We start from the raw sequence: 16,678 nt of genomic DNA, 5'->3' as shown, positions 1-16,678 counted from the left end.
GTTGAAATATTTGGATACTAGGCATTTTGAGAAAATATTTTATCACCATATAGAGAATTATTGAGGGAGAAAAAAGAAAACATTGTTGAGTGAAGAAAGAATAGTATCAGGGCAAATACTATCCTCATACAGTTTTTATTAAATAGTATATGTAGGAGGTAGAAGGAAATACGTTATGACCCATGTATTTGTCTAATAATGCCATAAAACTGATCAGGCTTTGAAATTCTCTTTTCTTTATTTATGTTTCCCAAATCCCCATAAAGCATTCCCCCAATACTCGGGACGTCAGAGATGCTGTTCTCTCACAAGTTCACCAACAGTGAGGTAGTGACCGTCCTCTTCGCCGGCAAGGATATCAGCGATAATCTGTTCTGAAGGACTTCCTTCTCATGTCCCTTCTCCCTTTTGAAATCCAGGTGCCAGAAATTGTTAGTCTCTTGGAGTTAACCCAGGCTGCTGTCAGCAGGCATTTTTAAGTTGATATCTGAGAGCTTCATGGAGCATAAGCATTTTCTCTGGTTTGACTTTTTGTGCATATGAGTCCAAAGGAGGTTTATACTTGACTATTACTAGATGCAGCTGATAAAAAGTTGACTAACAGGCAGTGCCTGATTATTTATATCAGCAATTCTTGTCCCTAGCTGGGGGCTCTGAGATTTGTGGGTATTTTTTCCCTTCCCCTCCCTTCTCCCCCCCCTCCCCCGTATGTAGCCTACAGTATCCTGATACAAAAGATGTATCCAGTTTCAATGGTCTGTTATTCTATGTATATTTTGATCATATTCCATGCCAATAAGTAGCAGTAGCAATAACAAAAAGCAAAACAATGCAAGAGAAGCTATTGTTTTCCGCAGTATTGTTAATTCTTTTATCTTAAAATAGTGAAATTATGTCCTTGTACACTTCACAAGTGGGAGACACAGTAGCTCTGAAGAGATTTTATAATTTAGGAATCTTAATTAGCCTTCCGGTATTAGCATGTGTTATTACTGCCTTACTCAAGTAGACCTTGAACAGGATTCTGGGAGACAAATGCTTAGTTGTTGATTGGCTTTCTACAATGATACAACACTTTGTCACTGAGCACTGCCCACTTGGCCTGTATTTCCCTGCCCCACCCCACTCTACACTCCAATTAAGGCTGGCAGTGTTACGTCTGAAGCCATTTTGCTCAGCTGGTTGTCTCCTAGGGTTCTGTGATTAAATATGTTAAGATAGGAATCAATACATACACATTCTAGTCTGAGGATTTTCCACTTTATATCAAAGGGGGGGATCAGTATTAAAAGAGAAACAGGTGACCATATACTACATATAGTGTGAAACCGAAGGTCATATGAACCTTCCCAATAAGAGCAGAAATGAAATAATGCTCCTCCTCTTACCACCTTGAGTTGGAAGCATATAATAGAAAACCATAACAATAGTGACTTTAAAACTCTCAAATAGAGAAATCTGGAGTTAGGTAGTCCAGGCTGATGTGACAGCCCCACAGTCATGGAGAATCCACAATCCTTTTATTTTTTGGCTCCCATTCCACCCTCAAGTTTACCTCATAATTCCAGATGGCAGCCAGAGTTCCATTCCCACATCTGCAGTCCAAACATGAGGAAGAGAGAACAAAACATTAAATATCTCTGCTGAGTCCATTCCCTTTGAGCAGCCTACCCAGAATTCTGTTTCCCCTCACGGGCTAGCACCTCATTGGGTCATACCTACGTGTAAGAGAGGAAGAAAATTGTAAGTAGGTTGCTTGCTTTCTACCCCCAAACAAATATTTGTTCCTGAGGAAGAGGGAGAGGGTGAATATCAGATGGCAACTTGCATTCTCTACTCCTTCCTCATTTTTGGTGAGAAAAGTGAAAAGTTCTATCTGAGCACAGATTCATAGCCTTGAACTACTGAAAAGCTGATCCTAGGCTCAAACCTGGGGCCCAGGCTTCCTCTACATGGCCACCACTTGGGCTGACTTACTTGATCCAGAAATAAAAGCATTATAGAGGAATGTCCATAATATAAAGCAGAGACCAGAACATTATACACTTTATAAATCAATGACCCCTTTGTACTCTTTAGCCATTTCATTATGGGTTTTCTCTCCATATTGCTCAGGGCATTTGGCCTTGTTGACCTGCAGCAAGTTGTGAATTAGCCCATTCATTTTAAAGAGAAAAAGGGATACCTACTATAGTACATGCTACATATTTTTTATTTGAAATGTATTAATTTTTCAAAAGAATGTGTTTACTCAAACAATTATGTCATCAGCTTCTTGAAAGTATCCATAGACTTAAGAATACATGTTAAACTGATGTAGTTGCAAAATACCATTTATAATCATTTCCCCTAACTATACATAAGCGCTGAAAATTGAGCTTAATTTTTCTTAGCTAGATAAACATAGCCAAAATGTTGCTTCGTTTAGATTCAAACATATAATCTGAAAACTGAGACTTCAATTCTAGTGTTTTCCTGAAGAATAGGAGTAGGAAAAGTGGTAATTTTTTTTCATTTTTTTTTTAAAGATTCTGTTTATTTGAGAGAGAGAGAGAGAAGGAGAGAGAACAAGCACAGGAGAGGGAAAATGGGCAGGAGAGGGAAAAACATACTTCTTGCTCAGCAGGGAGCACAACACGGGGCTCAATCCCAGGTCGCTGGGATCATGATCTGAGCCAAAGGCAGACGCTTAACTGACTGAGCCACCCAGGCACCCCTTTTTTCCATTTAATTACAAAGAAGGACTGTTCACATTTTATTATTTTTATTTGGCCTATCTAAATATCTGTAAAGTATCTTTGGAGGAAGAGTTGATTCAATTTTTTAAACTTGTCATTTCTGATGGTTTTGATTAATAACTCTTTAAGGATTCTAAATTTATAAATGAGCTATGTTGTAACAGTGGTGTGTAAGAACAATATACATATTCTTAGCTACTTCTGGTTATAATAATTTTGGAAAACGTTGCATTCATTTCATAGCAATACAATTAGAACTAAAACTGAAAAATCTGAATAAAATGAAAAATTAAAACAGCCTATTAAGCTATTTCTACAAAGAACTTGGAAGAATCATTTTGACTACTTTTATCTAAAGACCTCAAAGATGGGGAAGGGAAAATCATCACCATACAATGGAAATCAGGTTAAAAGGCAAACATGTACAAAAGAGCAATTGATATTGAAGAAACCCCCACAAGGAAGAAGGGCTGGTGTGCTCAGAAGTCAAAGGCCTTCACTGAAGACAGGGTCTCTTTGCTTCTGGGGCTCCACCACCTTGTGATTCCCCAACAAAGGCCTATTCTTTAACTAAATTACCACTCTTACTTCTGTGACCCTGTTTCCTTTCCTTGAAACTTAGTCTGACCTCCCTTTCAAAAGAGAAACATTTAACTTCCCAGAATCTCTCTCAACCTAGGTCTACAGGCTAGAGATTCTCTAGGAAATTTCTTTTGACTTTAGAGTTCACATATTCTGGAAAATCCCATGTATACCAAGAGAACCATTTCAAGTCAAAATTTAATGAGGAGTGATATTGGCAGATGCTGGGAGACAGGTAGAATATTTTCTGGGTTCTGGGATGCCTAAATTCCTACCTTTTCTAAACTTTGTGTAATCAATAGAAAGTCAATAAGAAGACAAAAAAGTGCAGCTTGATAATTTGAATAGTACTAACTCAGGGCCCTTCAGAGGTTGACTAAGCCAAAATGTAACTTTTTCTAATAAAGGAAGCCATGTAACAAAGGCTGTTTTCAAAAGCGGGAGGACCAGCTCTACTAAACAGATCATCTAGGACAGCTGTGCAAGTTCAACAGTGAAATAATTAGACATTCCAGACTGCTGCCATTTGATATGAGGTGTCCAGACAAGGTCTCTGAAGCGGTAAAACAAGGGTCAGTAACACAATGAGGGGAAAAAAAAATAAGTGTGAATGGAATGAGTAATACTGAATGGAATTAAGATTCTGCACTTGCTTCACCGAAGATTTATAATCAAGAAAATCTCAAGCCTAAAAAAAGTAAGGCCTGGAATGTTGGAAAGCTTCAGAGATGGGAACATGTGTGAGGCTGCCAAATGGGTCATTGTTTCTAAAAATGATGTGTCCCAAGATGACAGCAAACTTGTTTTTCAGACAACTGGCATTCATTTATGTGATGGCTCCAATACTTTCTTCTTTCTCGATTTGTCCAGAATATGTTCTGTTCTGACAAGGCTAGAGAGGAATCCACATGTGTTGCCAAATTGAAGACTGTGACCGTTAGGGGGTTTAGATTTTATGAATATCATTTTCATTTGGTAAGTGTTTCTATAATATTTAGGGAAAGAAGAAGAAATGGGTCAGATTGAGCATATCATTCAGTAGTCAGTTCAGAAAGCTCAGAACTCAGAAGCTATAAACAGCTTCCTGTTAATCAGCTCTTTTTATGTAAGTTCAAAGGACCAGTTATTATTTGTATATTTTAGTTGTTTTTCCTCCTGATTAGTCCTTAAAAGTCTTTCCAATGGCATTTGCCTTTGATTAGCATCTGTTAGATTTTATTAATTGTGTTCTTGTTTGATTTGTTGGCTTTATCGGTGGTAGTTGGAAATGGTTCGGTGTATGTCTACTCATTATTTTCCAAAGACTGATTTCCAGACAATTTACATATTGTCTTCCCTTATATCCTTGCAGTTTCCTTACTCCTACATCGACCTCAGCCAGCTGCTTTCTGTGCCCTTGTCTTAATTAAAGGTGTTGCTATTTACACAAAAACTAGGAGTCATCCTCTATCATAGCTCTTTTACCCCCACATGCAATCAATCACCCACTCTTGACAGTTTACTGCAGAAATGTCTTCAAAATCTGTTGCTTCTCCTTTCTTATCATCTCTCTATGAGGCTATTGAAATGACTTTCTCACTGGTCTACCTATCGTGATTCTTCAGTCCCTTTCTCCTCCCCTCCCACACCCATCCCCACTAATACTAGCCATCATAGGCAGGACCTATGGAGTTGATTCTCTGGTTAAAGGCTCCCTTCCATTCATCTCCCATTGCCTGCAGGATACAATGCAGTCACTAGGATGGCACCAAGGCCATTTTTATCCTACCTCACTTCCTTTCCAGCCTCATCTCCTGCCATACCCTCCCATGCCCTCTGCTTCTCGCCACTGACCATCTCACTGTTCTTTAAAATTCTATGCCCTCTTATGACTCTGTATCTTGAGACATGCAGACCTTGAGCCTCAAAAGCCTTTTCTCACTCTCTCTTCCAATGTTTTGTTTTTTGTTTTGTTTTGTTTTAAATGAGATGCGGTCCAAATGTCTCTTTACCATGATGTCTTTCCCTGCAGTACCAGGTAGAATTTGCTGCTCCTTGAAGTCTGTTGAAACCTGTGTTATAGAAACCTGTTACAGCATATACCATGTTCTGTGTGGAATCACCTTTCTCATGGCTGCCTCTGAACATTCTGTGAATTAACTCTATGATAGCAAAAACTGTTTTATTCATCTTCTTATACCCATGCCCAAGCACAGGTCCTGGCACAAAGCAGGAGCTCAGAAAGAGTTTGGGTCCCAAATGGTTTTGTAAGGCAGACGTTTCAGATTGCTTATGAGGTTTTTTAAGAGCAGGTCTTCCGTCAGCATTCTGAGAAAACCCTACACACAGGAAATGTTTTTTAGCAGCAAGAAATTTCTGCATAAAATCAACAAATAAAGCTGCAAAATGGTCATAAATGGAAAAATGCCCAGGGAACATCCATCCATCCATCTACCCATTGATTCAACAAATATTTTTGAGCTTCCACTCAGTGCCAGGTACTATGCCAGATGCATCAACAATAACAGCTCTGGGGAAAGATGGAGAAGCCTTTCCAGGCATATCTGGAAACTCAACTAATTCTACCAGCAATATCCTCTGGGTAAATGAGCAGTAGATTATGTATGTATCTGTAAACACACATACAGAGTGATATTGTTTTAACCATCAGTCAGGTGTATACATTTATTTTACCCTGAAGCCCTTATCCACAGGAAAAGTGTGCTGGAGTAATGTGGAAAGAGGTAGGAGAAGACATAGTAAGATGATCTACCAGCCAGCCTAGGACTTAGGGTGTAGCTTTGAAGAGAGATTTTAAGCCTCCCCATCTTTCTTTCCAACCTCACAGGAGGTAAAAAGTCAGTAATGAATTAGAGATTGAAGCATCTGATTTTTTTATTGTTTGAGTATCCACACACCAATGGCAACTGTTTTCTAGAGATCATCAATCTTTGTGCTGAAAAACACTGCATTACTTAAAAAAAAAAAAAGTGGCTTTTTGTGAAAAGGGGGACAATGGTCAACCAAGAAAGATGATAAACCCAACTCTTACCGGCAGAGCTGATAATGATCAGTCAGTTGCATGCTATTTCACAGCTGATGCTTCTTCCAACAACAACAAAAAAAGGGAAAAAAATGATATTAATTGCAAAAGTTTCACAGATGTCTGCAGCAGTTGACCAGAGCTCCTGGGTTATTGCTTGTCAGACTATTAATGGGTTTGGCTAACCATGACAGTCATTACTTTTCCCCCTCCTGTGAGCTACTTTCTGTGTAATTTATGCATAGGTTTTGCCAAGATTTGACAACTTTCAGGATATTAACATAAAATTAGACTGCAGAGCTGAACAATGGGTGGCTTTAAAATTAGCTGTGGTGAAAACCAATCAAACAGAATTAGCTTTTCCTTTGCATTGCTCCAAAGTTTATTATCGATGTCTTCCTTTCCACATATAAGAGATCATGTCAGCAATTCTGCACAGATTAGAGGAAGGAGGAAGTTCTGAGAGAGACGTGTTGTCCAGTGACCTTGGAGATGAGTCTCTTGTAAACCAGGGAGGCTCCCCCTAGATAGAATGCCTGACAATAGCTGAAATGAACTTGTGCAGCAACCATTCCTTAAATTTATCAAGACACCCACATTTTGAAGCTCATCTGAGAGAAGAACTTTTCCTTTGCCATCTCTCGGTTCCACACAGCTTGCTGTTGAATGCCATTACAGAATGCGATGTGCGTGTTAATAAGCCAGGACATCTGGTAACCAGCTTTTTTCTGATTCATTAACTGACTCTGCTTCTGTGGCCAGGGGGGATGAGGAGAGAAACTGGAAGGTTTTGCTTTTAGCAAATGGGCACATGATATATGCCTTGTATCTTTGGTCTTGCCTCAACTCTTAAACTTTACTCCAAGGTTAGCATTTAAGTGCAGGCAACCTTTGGTGAGCAGTGTCTTGTCCCATATAGAAAACAAATAGTATTTAAATCATTCTGTATAGTCTAAGAATGCAGGAAAAAGGAAACGAATCTTAGAAATCCCGTAGCCTAAATTCTATTTTAAGGCGGATCCGGAAGTAAAGAATTTGCTTTGGATCACACAGGTACATCTGCGACAAAGCAGGGGACAGACTTCACATCTCTTGACCCTCCTTCCAGTCTACTTCAGGATGTTGTTTTCACTAATTTTTGTGGTGTTTTTTTTTTTTTTCAATTTGCCTTATTGTCCTGTTTTAAGTTACCAAACAGTATCTCCCTGATTTTTTTCTTTTCTGAACCCCCAGTCATATGTCTTTTGAACACCAAAGCAGACTACAAGTGCCAAATCCATCCTCCTGCCTCCTCTAATAAGTGATTAGGGACCCATTCAAGCATTTATACAAGGTACTTACGGATAGTTAATTTAAACTTTTGAGGAATGGACAACATCAATCCAGGTTGTGAGTAGCCCTGGGGAATAGAATTAACTCACTTTAGAAATACAATGAGAAAACTCAAATAGAAAACAGGCAAGGTTCTAAAAACCTCCTAATAATCAAGATATTTAAAATTAAACAACAACAAAAAAATACTGTTATCCCCATCAGAAATTTTTAAAAGGGTGAAAAATCCTTCTTATTGAAATAAACCAGGTCTGAATGCTCCAGAGAGTGATTTGAGTAGAAGTCTGACTTGATGGTACACGTTGGGCGATGAAATGGACAATGAAGTTTCCATATGTTGTTTTTATGCAGTAATTAGAAACTGTCACACACCGTTTCATTTTTTCATTTCCTTGGGCTTATTTGCATGTTGGAACTTCCTTTGGAGCAGAATGGAGAGCACCAAACTGGCACCCAGTTGAAATGAGGAGCAGTGGCTCGTGGGCGTCCTCCCCACCTCAGAGGCAGGAAGGAAGCCAGGGGTAGGTAGTGTGTGGGCGCAGAGGCCCGCGAGGCTGCCAGCCGTGCAGCTGCCCTGGACACTGTTCACGTGGCGCCTCACCCTGCCTGGGTCCAACCGCTAACCAAGCCCTCCAATTGGTTATTATGGACCACTTTGGCTCCCCTAAGCTGATCTCCCCCTTCAAGCACTTTCATTCCATCCCAATTATCTTCCCTTTTCTATTTGCCTGGGCAGACTTGAAGGCAGGTATCCCATCTTGCCCAGTGGCTGGCATAATATGGTTCCCATGGGACCTTAGCAAATCTAAATAAATAACCTTTTCATGTCTGGATTCTTACTTTCTGTCTTTTTCTATCTTTTTAAAAAAATCATCAGCAGGGGCACCTGGGTGGCTCAGTCAGCTAAGCGTCTGCCTTCGGCTCACATCATGTTCTAGCCCCACATCGGTGTCCCTGCTCAGGGGGAGTCTGCTTCTCTCTCTCTCTCTCCCTCAGCCCCTCCCCCCGGTTCATGCTCTCTTATTCTGTCTCTCTCAAATGAGTAAATAAAAATCTTTAAAAAAATGAAATAAAAAATCATCAGCATCATAAAAACAAAAATTTTGTCCAAGCTGTTTCCCTTTAGGAAAGATTGTAGTTGGAATTTGTAAACTCCAGAAGTCTTTTGAATGTCAACTGCGTTCTAGAAATCTGCTCTCTACTAATAAGCTGTTACTAGCGAAATGAGAAATCCCAGGAAGCTGGAAGTAGAAAGAAACTTCATTTGTCCTAGATGAATTATCTGTCTACCTGGACAGCTATTCAACAGAATATTAAATGACCTTGAACTGTAAGAAGAATTAAATTAGGTGAGCAGAATTTGACTTAGGATACAGTAAAAAAAAGTTTCCAAATATCACATATTTGTTGGAAAGAAATTCTTTGAGAAGTTTAAAATGCCATCGTAATTAAATCATTTAAATAAATAATTTGTTTTAAAACAAGCATCAAGAAAAACAAACCTCTGATTAAGTCCACCTTCAGAAGCAAGCATTATCACTATTTTGATATTTGACTTTTCCATGTGTGAATTTATAGATATGTTTATATGTAAACTATTCACCAAAAAAGTTGACTAATAATGAACTAGTGCTTTGTAATGCATTTTTGGCATAAAAGACATCAAGAACATTTTTTTTCATGACCAATATTTCTACTACATTATTTTAGTAGCTCTATAGGGTTCTAGAATATAAGTATTCCATATTTTATTTAGGTAATCTCCTTTTTTTAAAGACACCTAGATGTTTTAGAATTTTTCCTGTTATAATTGAAGTGATAGCCACTGTTGACAATTCAAGTTAAGCATGTCTTTATTTCTTTGTGGTCTGTTTTCAGAAGTAGAAGTGCCTGGTAAAAGGCTATGCCCATTTTTAAGGCTTCTGATACATATTACCATTTGCCTTCCAGAAAAGTTGTATTAATTTAGAATCCCACCAGCAGAGCATGCCACACTTGCCTCCTCGCTCCCCTGCCAACACTCAGTGTTATGGTGCTTTTTAATCTTTGCTAATCTGTGGAGTGAAAAATGGTATGTCTTTGTTTTTTTAATTAATTCATTCCCGAAACCAGTATTTCTGAGGCTAGAATGGCACCTACTCGCTCCTCTGCATAATTGCATGCCAGTCGTTATACCTAGAATTCATTATTACTTGTGTTTTATAGGGGTTTACAGCAGGTAAAACTAATCTGTTTAGGCCACATGGCTATTTGGTCTCATAGGAAAATCCAGATTTATGTAAATAAAGCAGGGATAGGGGCGATCTTCTTCCTTGTGTCTGGGAGAAAACAAAATAAAACAGCTTTTGAAAGCCATACGTGGCTTGGTGCTGAGGGAGAAAGGCGTGAGCTGGTCGGAGGGTAACAGGGCTATTGGTCAGTCCAGTGGAAGGCATCCATTGGCTACAGCACCACTGTTAGAGGTGACTGTGTTGGTATCTGTAACATGTTGATGTGTGAAGTGAAAAAATGAATCCTATTCCTCAGGAGAATCCTGCATATGTCAAGTATATTGTCTCATTAAGCCAATCCATTTATCAACCCACTGAATGCCAATTAAATTGCACAGGATGGTGCAGGTATATGGTGGGCGCTTGGTGCCAAACTTTATTACAGCTGAGCTTTTCTGGCTCAGTGTGTTCTACCCAGCAAAATGGCAGGCATATCAAAGCCAAATTAAATGTTCTTGAAATAATGCCTTTAAAGAGGATGAAATGCCACAACCTGGCAGAAGAGAATGTGAAATGTAATGTCAGTTCTTAGTGTACTTTTAGTTCCAATGAAGATGTCAAGGCTCACATCCAGCCAGTGCCAAATGTCTTCACAGCGTGCAAATTAGATCAGTGTAATTTCATCAGGAGAATGATCAGACTGTGCTGTAGCTATGGTTGAATTCACTGCTTCTGCCGAGGGCTGGGCTGAGGACTGGGGGCCAGCTGAGCTCACACTGCCATCCTCAGAAAGAGAGGGAATCTGATTTAACGTATTGTTCTCTTGATGCTGCTGTTGAAAGTTGGCCCCACCTCTCAGAAATATTGCTAAATGAGCATCTATCATAGATTACATTGATTTTGCTTGGAATTAAAAAAAAAAAATCTGTTCAGTGAAAATTAAACCCCAAGTAAGTAAAATACTAAGCCGGCTGCCAGGAGGCTATTAGAAGCAGATTTTTATGTTTGTGATTAAACATAAGATTTGTATGAAAATATAGATATTGGTATTAAATACTTAAAGTATTGAAATTCCAAGTATGTTTGGAAATTATAATCTAATACATTGATATAATGATACATATTCTTTAGACACTAGAGATAAGTAAATTCATAATAGGAAATAAACAATACTGAAAATCTCTAACTAAAAAAGAAAAACCCATTAAAAATATTACAGTTAATATTCAGTGTTAAGTGTGAGGGAAATGGATCAGGGTATGTATCTTGGGAAGGATGCTGTAAGTGATTTAACCTTTGGAATAAATTGAGGTGCTCGCTTCAGCAGCACATATTCTAAAATTGGAATAAATTGAGATAAACCAAATTTATAACAAAAGGACACTTATCATCCTGAAATTGTTTCCTTTTTTGAAATTGTTTCTTAATGCAGCACTGTTCAATGTATTTCGGAAATGTTATTTTGGTTTAAAAATGGATTTTTCTTTTCTTTTTCACATACAGTTTTCTAACAGAATAGTAGTATCCTCAGGAAAGACAAAGCAGAAATCCCAACACTTAGGTGGAATTGGAATTGTTAACTGTATTTGTTAACTGTGTCCTCAGGATTTGTTTTTTGTTTTTTTTTTTTAAAGATTTTATTTATTTATTTGACAGAGAGAAATCACAAGTAGATGGAGAGGCAGACAGAGAGAGAGGGAAGCAGGCTCTCCGCTGAGCAGAGAGCCCAATGCGGGACTTGATCCCAGGACTCTGAGATCACGACCTGAGCTGAAGGCAGCGGCTTAACTCACTGAGCCACCCAGGCGCCCCATCCTCAGGATTTGTTAATTGTATCCTCAGGAAAGCAGAAATCCCAACACTTGGGTGGAAGCTAAAACAGCTAGAGAATTTTCAGTGTTTCAGGTCTAAAGAAGTTGTGGTTGATTTACTGCCTTTTCAAACTATACACATTTTGCTAATGCAATAATAAAACATACTGTTTTTATTTTTTTGCAAAATATTTTAAAATGTTTATTATATGATCTTTATAAGATATGTAAACAATGTTAACTAATGAAGAAGAAAATAAAAAAGTACCTACGGCCCACTATCCAAACATAACAATCCTAGTACTTTTATATATTTTTAGTCTTCAGTCAGTTTATACCTGATTTTTTTCCAGTTGGGGCTCTATTGTTCATATCGTTTTATTTCCTGCTCTTAACATATCATGAGCATTTGTTATCCCAATAAACAGTCCTTAAAATTATTTTAATGGTATAAAATACTCTATTGTGTGTAACCACCCCTATTATTGGATGTTTGTATTAGTATTTAGCTATTTACCTTCACAATGAACATACAAATAAATTTTTGTCTATATCTAATTCATTTCTTAGGACAAATTCCTAAGAGTTGAGGAATTACTAAGTTAAAGGTATGAATTTTCAAAGTTCTCATTACTACCATGTTATTTCTCAGAATCTACCTATAAATCTATGATTTTAACGCCTCCCAAAATACCTTAATAAAATGAGATCCATAAAACAATTCATTTTTGTATACCAACAGCCATATTTTGACTTCTACATTTCAAACCTTAAATTAAATAGAAATGGGACATTACATCAAAAACTAATGATGTATTGTATGATGACTAATGTAAGATTAAAAAAAAATGGGATGAAAAATAGTTCAAAAACTCTAAAACTACCTGATGTCTGAGACTAAGATTATGGCTATCTTCCTTCTGTTATTGCTATTCACTAATGAAAAACGTGCATTCTCAGTTTCCGGAAACTAATTTAAGTGATTGATTCAATTATTGTAGAACACAGTGAAAGTCAATGAAAATGATTTTCCCAGCCTTGAAACTATTTTGACATTCTCCCCATGTATTTATGTGGTATAGACAAACCAATAATTTACTAAAAGCTAGTGTTACTTTGAATTACTTTTTATTCCTGAATATTTCTTCAAAATCATTTAGATTCTCTGTTGTGGAACTTTCTTTCATTTTCTATTTTAGCAATAGGCACAAGACCCAAGGCTATCTCTGGGACTTGCCAAGGCCCAGATGCCACGGCTTGGAACATTCTAGTAGCAACATCTGGCCTTTTGGTGAGCTCCACAGGCAGTTGTGCACTCAGCTCAGAATTGCCTCTGGGGATGTCACATAGTCAAATAATCTACTGATATTTGGGCTGGGTGTTCTCTGAGGAAACATTTGTCTTTCTGCTCACTTTGAATATGTAGCAGATACCATTAGGGCTATTAATTATGTGGAAAAATAATGTTTTCTGTACAAAACAATTTGTTTTAAAAATGTTGCTTCGTTACTTTAATTGGTAATGTTGCATTCCTGCCTAGTTTCCAGCTGTTTGTGACATTTTTCACGAGTCAGGAGAGGCACTATTTCCTTTCTGGATAAATTTTGAACTGCACAAATTTATAAAAAGTGGCTAGATTTGCATTTAGAAATGGCTTAAGTTATTGATGGTAATTGAAAAAAAGGATACCTCCAAGATATTTCCTCAAAAATAACTTTCCTAGTTGGTTGTGTTAAGAATATTTCCTAAGTATCTGCAATGCCGTGATCCACTCGGATAATTGGTTTCCTGTCATTAGGTGGCTAAAGATCTGTTTTAATGTCTTTTCAATCAAGAGATTAAAATCTGTGTTCAAACAACACCAGTAATTAATTTAAAGTTATTATCAATTTAGCATAAAGAGTAATCCCAACTGTTTCCTTTTTTGAGTATGCAAGATTAATCAGACACAAGAAAAAATACAATTAATGTATTGCCTCCAACAATTTTCTGTTTTTCTTGGGGAAAGACGAAAAATGCACTTATGAATATAAAATGACCTAATATCATGTCAAAAACACAACACAAAAACTTCTGATAAATCTTTATCCTATCACTTTTAGAAGTTGCTAGATTTTATCTCCTTAATAAATTCTGCTTATTGTAACATTACTGTGTGGTTCATTTTCATTGATAATGAACTGTTCAATTTTTCATACTTCCTTAGAATTGTATTTCCCAAGAAAGTTTAAAAGCAGAAATTCGTTTCCATCTATTTGGAGAGTTTGATATTTTTTAGTATTTTTTCAAAGAAAACTTTATTTATGTAATCTTGAGTTGCAGTACTGACTGAGAGATTAGCATTTTCTGGCACAGATTCAAAATGTGCACATATAAATATTTAATTTCAGCAATAAAATCAGACTCTATGTTAAATATCAATTGAATATTTACCCAACTTTCAAAAGAAGTAGGAAAAATCCCTTTATAATGACCATTTAAATGTAGTTTTCCTATAGTGTCTAAATGTTTAAGATTGAGGATCTATATGATAGAATTGTGGATTGATGGTTTTTAAGCAAACCCAGTGCAATGGGAATTATTGATTGGGTAGTAAAATTACAGCAAACAGTCAGTTGAAGACATTCAGGTTTTGGCATTTCTGCTTTCTTATAAAGGGGATGATTTCTTTTTTAACTAAAGACTTAGAAACAACCAAATTAGCCCACATAGCATGAGTTAATAGAGCCTGTTTTGTAAAACTACCAACTTGAACAAAACTAGAACCAATTACTGTATGAACCAGACAACTAAGAAGTCTTTCTTAGGCACTTGGCACCAACCTCAAATTCAACGATCCAGACAGTACTAAACTCCATTTAACTTTGCTCTTTTCCATTCAAACCTATCCTTTCTTTCAATTCTTAAATATTCACTTTCTCATTGGCTGCTTCTTTCTGTGGATAGTGTCTAAAACCTTCCATAATGTCATCACTGGCCACAGATTTGTCTTGTCACTGGCTTCACTCATTAGTGGGGCATCAGGATTAGATTAGTCTTGCTCTACTTGTCTGTTCTGACTTTGAATCAGATGGTCACTCTCACTGTCTGAACAAAATGGAGTGGGGGGGGGGGACTTTTGTTTTGTCTCTGTAAGAAGAAAAATATGTTTGGGCTAGAAATCAACAACCCAAATGTGGCTGGGACAGTAACCTTTCTCTGCTTTGGCACTGTCGTAGACAATCCCTTAGGCCCATATATTCCTCTACTTGAGAGGTGACAGCACCAGCACATAGTCTCTAGCTAGTGCCTTACACTAAAGCAGTAACCTGCAGCCTAGATGTGGATACCAGGTGGGAGCAGGAAGGTGGAGACAGAGGCTTACCTAACTGGAAAGGTAGCTACACTCAGGGAACAGTAGAGTTGCACACTTAACATAGGGTAAGAATATTCAGGCCTTAATATCCTTCTAGTAGGGCTGGAATTAAGAAGCAATTATAACTTTAGGAACAGAGAAGTGACATTCGTGCCACAACCAGCTCCTTGGAATTTACCAGTTTTATCTTCCTTGTATTTTTCTCTTCCCATAGCCTTCATTATCCCTTACCTCTTTTTGCTCTTCTCTTCAAAAGCTCTCTCCTCGGCTGACATCAGCAAGGTAGCAAAGCAAGAACTTCTGAAAATTTTCTCCTCCATAAAGCAATGAGAAAGTTGGGGAAAGAAATGATCAGAGTCAACTTTTGCATAACTTTGCAAATTAACTAAAGGATTTCAGCACGTCACGAAGAGTTCATTCAAGAAAAAGGTCAGAATCAGGGTAAGAGCAGCTAGTTTTGTGGCATTTTAACTTGTGCTATTCTTATCTTCACTCCCCAGCTCAGTGGTAGCCTTGAAAATTCACGGCCCATAATCACAGTGAAAACCAGCAGTCTGGCAGCCACTGGAAGCAGCAGAACACAGTTGAAGCTCCTTCAAAGTCCCATTCCCAGACAACTGTCATTGGCTGACCTATTTAGTGGTTCTCTTGAAGAGCCCCCTTGCAAGACTGTCTTTATCTCACCGGACTCCAGAGATTTACTACTGTGAAAAGAAAGGTCTTTTCTCTGGGGCATTTGCAAAAAACAATACAGGAAATTGTTAACATTGTGGTTGCCTGGGTCATGGAGAACAGTTGGAGCAAACATTAGACTAACCTCTAAGCTTAAGAGGAGAAAATTGGGAAATATGTTCATAGGGGCTTTGGCAAGCTGTAATATATCCCTGGTGATCTAGAAAGTTGTCCATAAGTCCAGGGCTGTGTACAGTTTTTAGGAACAACTCAAAAAGGCACTAAGTCCTCATTCTTGGCTGCCCCTGAGGTTCTGCACAAGCTGGAAGTAATGGCTGTAGCAGAGTTTCCCACTGCCTGGCTCCATGACAAAGGCATACCCAACATGCACATAGAGCCCTTTGTCAAAAATTAGGAGATTCATTGGTTCTAGGTGGTAGAGGAAGTCTCTGCCTAATTATTAGCTGACTGCTAACCTAAATGATCAGAGGCATCAGTGGCCAAAAATGACAAAGAAGACAGACTTTATGGAATTAGGTCAGAAAGATCACCAAACAGCAACAAACAGTAATAAGAACAAGCCCTGGGGAGGTAGAGATTCTAATTTCCGTAGTTCCTACATTATATTGTTTAGATTACCAAATTTTCAACAAAAATTTATGACACACACAGAGAAGTAAGAAATTTGACCCTGATATGAAAAAAAGCCATCAATAACAAATGTACCTTAGAAAACTCAGATATTGGACTGATGAGACAAAGATTTGAAGTCACCTATCTAAATACGTTCAAAGAACTAAAAGGAACTATGTCTAAAGACCTAGAAGAATGTATGGGAATGAGGTCTCATTAGGAAGGATAGTTTTACTGTTTATAGGATTTTTAGCTGTCATTCTTTTTCTTCTAGCATTTTGAATATTCATTCCTCAGTTTTCTGGCCTTCATGGTGTCTAATG

General features: G+C 37.8%; 1 protein-coding gene and 1 long non-coding RNA gene across 16 annotated transcripts in view; one reads left to right on the top strand and one right to left on the bottom strand.

Moving 5' to 3' along the window:
• The window catches only part of ITGA4 (integrin subunit alpha 4), a 220,344-nt gene that overhangs the window by 61,804 nt on the left and 141,862 nt on the right, over positions 1-16,678 (top strand). The window contains exon 6 of one of the 15 annotated variants that reach the window (XM_082690227.1): positions 15,307-15,491. The exons of the other annotated variants lie outside the window; for them this stretch is intronic. The gene's annotated coding sequence lies outside the window, so the exon portion shown is untranslated. The remainder of the gene's footprint in view (positions 1-15,306; positions 15,492-16,678) is intronic. 15 annotated transcript variants of the gene reach the window in all.
• LOC309844062 lies at positions 214-15,395 on the bottom strand. Its single transcript, XR_014300472.1, has 4 exons — positions 15,282-15,395; positions 7,684-7,741; positions 1,556-1,595; positions 214-405 (listed from the first exon to the last, which is right to left on the bottom strand). It is a non-coding gene; the product is annotated as an uncharacterized lncRNA (long non-coding RNA).

The sequence above is a fragment of the Mustela nivalis genome (genome assembly GCF_964662115.1).
Source record: "Mustela nivalis genome assembly, chromosome: 11".
NCBI classification, from domain to species: Eukaryota; Metazoa; Chordata; class Mammalia; order Carnivora; family Mustelidae; genus Mustela; species Mustela nivalis.
The sequence above is the reverse complement of the archived record's forward strand: the minus strand, read 5'-3'. Positions and strand labels throughout refer to the sequence as shown.